Below are 6,734 nucleotides of genomic sequence, written 5' to 3'. Positions count from 1 at the left end.
AATCTGAGAACAGAGTGGTCACAGATACCGGTCACATGGCAACTGGAACTCAGCCTAAAACGGTAGGATCTTTGCGCTTGTCTGTAAATGCCAAGTTCTGATGCTATGGATTTTTCTAGGTCATGCCGAGTCAGGAAGATTGATGTGTCCTTTTAACTCTGCATCAGAGCCGTCGGTCTGTCCCTCCTGAGACCCACCAGCCTGCTGCACGGAGCCAGGAGGAGGCAGGGGTCGGACTGTACCCTTCCTGGGCTCTCAGCATCGCACAGCAGCCACCTGGCGCTCATATGGGGCTCCCTCCCCTGGGTGCTCTGCTGCATCTGCCGGAGGGATGCTGTGATTGGCAGAGGTCAGCCTGCAAGCATTTCTCCAGGACTTCTGTGTGCAGAACGCTGCCAAGTGCAGCTCGAGGAAGGAAACAGAAAGAGGAAAGAAAGGTTAGGTTCTTCAGCCGCCCCCGAGAAGCTCCTCGCTGCTCAGGCGCATTCTCCAAGCCTATTGCATTTTTAGTGTTTTTTTTTTTTTTTTTTTTTTTTGGCAGGGATCAGAAGAGAACTTATTTTATATATATATATATATTTTTTAAATTGTTATTTCCCCAATACTAGTTTTTTTTTTTTTAAATAATTGCACTAACTAGTCTGTAAATTTGACAGGTAATCACTTGGCTCTCCACTGTGATTTTTTTTTTTTTTGGTCTTTTTGTCTTTTTAGGGCCACTTCCCGCGGCACAGGGAGGTCCCCAGGCTAGGGGTTGAATCAGAGCTGTAGCCATCAGCCTACACCACAGCCACAGCAACGCCAGATCCAGGCCCTGTCTGTGACCTACACCACAGCTCATAGCAAAGCCAGATCCTTAACCCACTGAGCAAGGCCAGGGATCAAACCCACAACCTCATGGTGTCTGTCAGAGTCATTTCCGCTGCGCCACGACCCAAACTCCCCCTTTGCGTTTTGAAATGGGGCGTTTCAGAGGAGGCCACTCGTAGGATGATCTCATGGCGCCTTGAAGGAGAAATGACATCTGAACTCATTTTCAAGATGCTGCTCACGGTGCCGGGGTGAGCGCGTCAGGGCAAGGAGCACAAAGAACAAGGAGCCACTTTTGGAAGTGCCTCTCCTCTGGGGTCAGCACGGCATCTTTCCCTTGGCTGCACAAAGCTTTAGGGGCACACGTGTGGAATGAGGTTACAGTGTCCCTGGTCCGGGCCCCGCTCCCGGCCCCCGCTGCCCAGCCCATCCTGTGTAATCATTCCTTAAATTACCAGGGTTGTGTCTGGAAAGAATCGAAGGGCTTGACCTTCAGGAGGCTGGCCTCCAGGGAAGAGGAATTTCTATTTTGGGGATGCAGATAATGAGCCTAAGGGGCAGGCAAGCCCCGCTCCAGGCCCCACGTCTCTGCCGCTTGGCCCCGGCCCCTCTTTTACCTCCAGTGAATGGGCGTCTGTGAAGGAGGCTGAAGTGGCTACATAAATGGGACGCGTCTCTGGGTGGCTACCAGGGGCCTCAGGGCGCCTCCCAAGGGCAACCCCCAGGCAGCGTGAGCCTCTCCAGCGCGGGTGAGAGAGGACTTCACCTTTGCTCTGAGCAAGGGGTCCATGCGCAGGTAGGAAGAAGCCATGCCAGACCTTTAGCGCAAATGCGCTGCGTCCAGCTCACCGTCTGTTTGCTTTGGGACCCACCCAAGGACATGGCTTCGCTCGTGCGAGATGTGAAAGTGGAAAACACCGCACAATAAAAAGCCCCCGGAAATCTGCGTCCACACCCATCCCCTCTGCCTGGACGCTGGATAAAACAGCTCGGCTTTCCTGCTCCCTGACTGCAGGGGTGCCTGCCTGGTCCCTCTTCCTGCTTTCCAGAAGTTCGCCTTTTGGGCATCACCCAAAGCGACGTGACACGTGGCTGGGGGTGTCTCTTCCCTTGCAGGAGAATGTTCGCCAGTCACAGCATCTCCGAACCAGAGATGCACTGTGCAGGACATCTGAATGACAAAATGACATGGTGGTGACCATGAGACAAGGGCACAGGTGCCAAAGCACAGTTGGGTGGGGTGGGGTGGGGGCCTGGCTGCAGCCTCAGAAAGGGGGACCAGCTCTTCCCTCACAGGCATCCAGGATGGCGGACTGGATACTGGAGACCAGGCCAGAGCCCAGACTGGGCCCAAACTGGAGCTGATGTCAGCAGGAGCCTGTGGAATGTTCTGAGCCACCGTTCTCCATGTAGCCGGCCTGGTCCAGCCTCACCACAGAGGAATAGAAGTAGCTGGACTGTCGGGTCATATGACAGAAGCCGAGAGGGCCCCACACTTCTGTGTGGCACCTAGCAGGCTGTGCCCCGTGGCCAGCCCTTCCCACAAAGCGCAGCAGGGAATCCTGCCAGGATGGAAGTGGCTGGGCTGGTCTGCTCCCCACCCCTTCCTCAGGTGAAAAGTTGCGGTTTTGCAATCCTGCAATTACTCCGTTTAGCAAAGATGCTCATTGCTCCCTCTTGGGTAATTTTTTTCCCTGGGTAATTTTAAACAATGGGAACCAGTTTTCTTTGTAGGGGCCTCCGCCTGCTGAGTCCGAGATCATGAAGTCTACAGAATCACATGCCGACGTCAGCATGAGCGTTTTCCGTCCCCACATGACACACTTATTTAGGGGAAATGAGGTTCCTGGTTTGAGTTCAGTTGGTAGCACTGGGGAGATGGCGAATGCTAGAAAGAAAGTTCTTTTTTTTTTTTTTTTTTGCTTTTTAGGGCTGCACCAGCAGCATATGGAAGTTCTCAGGCTAGGGGTCGAATTGGAGCTACAGCTGCCAGCCGACGGCACAGACTCAGCAACGTGAGATCCGAGCTACATCTGCAACCTATACCACAGATCACGGCAATGCTGGATCCTTAACCCACTGAGCGAGGCCAGGGATCAAACCTGTAATCTCATGGATGCCAGTAAGATTCGTTTCCACCGAGCCACAACGGGAACTCCCAGAGACACGGTTCCCAGACTATCCCTCCTTAACTGTGGTTGGCAGAATAGCAGCCCCCCAAGATGTCTGTGTCATAATCCACGGGGCCCTGAATATGTGGCAAAAGGCATTTGGCAGATGCGATTGAGTTAAGGCTCTTGAACGGGGCGATTATCCTGGTGAGCCAGGTGGGGCCAGTGTCCTCACAGACAGGGGTCCCTATACCAGGGAGGTAGGAAGGTCGGAGTCAGAGAAGATGCGACAACAGAAGCAAAGGTCAGGAGTTCCCGTCGTGGCTCAGTGGTTAACGAATCTGACTAGGAACCATGAGGTTGCAGGTTCAATCCCTGACCTTGGTCAGTGGGTTAAGGACCCAGCGTTGCCGTGAGCAGTGGTATAGGCTGCAGACGTGGCTCGGATCCCATGTTGCTGTGACTCTGGCGTAGGCTGGCAGCTACAGCTCTGATTCAACCCCTAGCCTGGGAACCTCCATATGCCGTGGGAGTGGCCCTAGAAAAGTAAAAAAAAAAAAAAGAAGCAACGGTCAGACAGAGATGAAGATGCTATGCTGCAAGCTTTGGAGGTGAAGGAAGGGGTCCTGGAGCCAAGGAGTGCAGGTGGCTCTAGAAGATAGAAACGGAAGGCAGCCCAGCCCTGCCAATCCATTTTAAACTTCTGACCTCCACAACTGCAAGGTAATACTGTTGCAGCAACAGGAACCTGATACACAAACACAAAACTCAGCTTTGTTCTTTCAACGAAGGGGGGAATAAACCCATCTGCTCAGGAAGCGAAAGATCCCATAAACAGAGATGGGAAGTAAGATGTGAAGGTCAGGGCAGCCGGTGGGCAAGGGCGAAGTGACCTGGCAGCCAGCACAGACACAAACAACTCCTCGCCACAGCTTGTCCCGGCAGCGCTGGGAGGTGGGCAGGTCCAGCTTCTGGACACACTTTCCTCCAGCACCCACGTGAGCATGCCCTTTTGTCCTCTTTTGAGACAGCTAGTATTGCTATTTTTTAATTTATTTTATTTTATTTTTTTAATTTTTATTTCTTTTTCTTTTTTTTTTTTTTTAGGGCCGCATCTGCACCATATGAAGGTTTCCAGGCTAGGGGTCCAATCGGAGCTACAACTGCCGGCCTGCGCCACAGCCACGGCAACACGGGATCCCAGCCGCATCTTCCTGGGCCAGGGATCCAGCCTGTGCCACAGTAGTGACAAGGCCAGGTCCTTAACCTACTGAGCTGCCAGGGAACTCCTCTCCCAGGGTAATTTGCATTCAAAAAAGAACATGCCCACAGAAGATAATCCAGACCCCAAAAGAGCAAATCTCAGTCCATTAATTTCACAGGGAAGAGGGCCATGAGACAGTGAAGGCAAAGCCTGGGAGGTGCACGCGCAGGACCAGGAACACCAAAGTTACCCAGCCAACCGCCAGAAGCCGGGAGAGAAGCCTGGAACAGACGCTCCCTCACAGTCCTCAAAAGGAACCTACCCTGCCGACATCTTATTCCTGGATTTCTTGAGAACAGTGAAATGGTAAATGTCTTTTTTCTTTTTACGGCTGCACCTGTATCATGTGGAAGTTCCCAGGCTAGGGATGGGATTGGAGCTGCAGCCACTGGCCTACACCACAGCCACGGCAACTCAGGATCTGAGCCGTGCACCTACACTGCAGCTCGCAGCAACACTGGCTCCTTAACCCACTGAGCGAGGCCAGGGATGGAATCCGAATCCTCTCGGATACTGGTCGGGTTCTTAACCTGCTGAGCCACAACGGGAACTCCCGACATGCCACCCAGAGGTACCTTGTTACCATGACAAATGCCTCAGCAGGCCTGCAGGTGGGGGTGTGTGGGAGGCAGAAACCAGAGGCCCAGAAGAGACCTCGGTTCCCAGATGCCCCAAGGACACCCATGAGAACAAAGAGGCCACTCAAGAGATAGGGCTAGGTTAACCCCATCACACCCAGAGCTGAATCACCAGAAACAGAAACTCTCCCTCCCTGCAAGGAGCCAAGAATCCTGTGTGACCAGGCTGTTCTGGATGTCCCTGTGAGGCATGCCCCTCCATCCTCAGCCCGGCAGCCTCAGTGTCTGGCACGGTCACCAGGATCTCAGAATGGAAAGCCACTTCTGGGGCAGTCCCGGCACACCAGTCTTAAAAAGAGTTTGCAGCGCCGGACACCTCCCTCCCCTGTCCTTGCAGCCGCGCAGGCAGAAAGGCCTTGAGGTCAAGGGAGGCCACGGAGCCTTGCAGTTCAGCTGGGGAGCTGAAACCTCCAGGGAGGGTAGCTTCAGGGAAGGTGAGATGGCAGGAACCCTAAGCTAATAAAAGCAAGTCATTTGCAATCTGGCGGCCTCGGCTACCAAGTTTCCAGAGAGCTGGGCCAGGCCCAATGAATGCCTGCTTTCTTTCTTCAAAGAAGGACAAAAAAGGGTTCTCAGGCGTGTCCACCTGGGGAGGCTGCCCTCACGGAGGAAGGGGGTTAGCTAGAGCGGGAAAGGCAGACTCTTTCACCTGTGAGACAGGTGTTACCTGCCCGCTGAGCTGTGGGCTGGTGATCAGGGCAGCTCAAGCCTGATGCCAGGCCCGTGGCCACAGGAGCTACCTGCTTAATTAGGACCTGGATGCTGAAGCCTGATCAGGGCTTCGGGATGCTTCCTCTTTCTTGGGGGAGACGGAGCAGCTGGGTGACTGGCGCAACTTGGTGGCAAGCAACCCACCAAGCCAGCAGATACTCAGATGCCAGCTAGGCCTCCCAGGCTTGGGGTTGGGGCCTGCTTTGCTTCTCTGTCCGTCGCTGGCTGGGTGGCTTAGGCAAGACCCTTCATCTCTCAGGGTTTCAGTTCCTCCGTCATCAAAAGGGAAAAGCATCTTGCTCTTGCCCAATCCCATCTCTTGGGATGCTGATGAGAGCTTCCAGGGGTGAGAAGCTCTTCAGAGAGGGGATGAGGGCGGTGTGGGCCTGGAGGGAGGCAGCCGGGGAAGGGGGAGGTGACGGCAAGAATGAAGAGGGCAGAGCAGGGGCGGTGGTGGTGGGGGGGGTGAGGCAGGGGGGAGAGGGGGCAGGGAGGACAGAGGAGCCTTTGTGCGGAGTGGAACCAGTGGAACCGGGGCCAGAGGGCTCTGCCCTTCACCTCCCTCCCACTGGGCCCCCGGAGCCAGATAACGAACCCAGCAGGCTGCCCCGCCTCCCTCGCTGCCTGGCTTCCAGTCAACCCCGCCCCCGCCCGGCCCCAAGACCCCTGGGGCTCCAGCCTGGGGCGCCGGGAGGAGGAGGCGGGACCCTGCGGCACGTGGGCTTTCTCACTACGGACTCACGGTCTTCCACCCGGGGGGCTCAGTTTCCCACCGGCCTCCAAGGTTTGAGACAGCGGCTTTTCAGGATTGATGGAGGTGCTCTCCCGAGCGAGGCAGAAGGAGGAGGCTGCTTCTGCTGCCTCTGCGGCCACCTCCCTCCAAGCCCGAGCTCTCGGCATGCGCGCCCCGCCTCCCCCCACCGCGTCCCGCGTCTTCCAGGCGCCAAAGCCCTGACTTTGACCGTAGGCTTCGCGGAAGGAGAAGACAGGCGAGGTGGGAGGCGAAATGAGAGAAAAGGGATCGCGCTCCTGCTCCCGCACCGAGCCCCCTCCTCCCGCCGCCGCTTGCGTCCCCGCATCGCGTGACCGCGGCACTGCGGCTGCAGCTCGGCGCTCCCCTCCCCGCGCCGGATTCCTGGTGGGCGGGGGTAGGGGACCTGGAGGTTCAAGACCAGACCTCGGCGGACCCCGGCTGCGGCG

Source organism: Phacochoerus africanus, chromosome 14 (genome assembly GCF_016906955.1).
Source record: "Phacochoerus africanus isolate WHEZ1 chromosome 14, ROS_Pafr_v1, whole genome shotgun sequence".
Taxonomy (NCBI): Eukaryota; Metazoa; Chordata; class Mammalia; order Artiodactyla; family Suidae; genus Phacochoerus; species Phacochoerus africanus.
The sequence above is the reverse complement of the archived record's forward strand: the minus strand, read 5'-3'. Positions refer to the sequence as shown.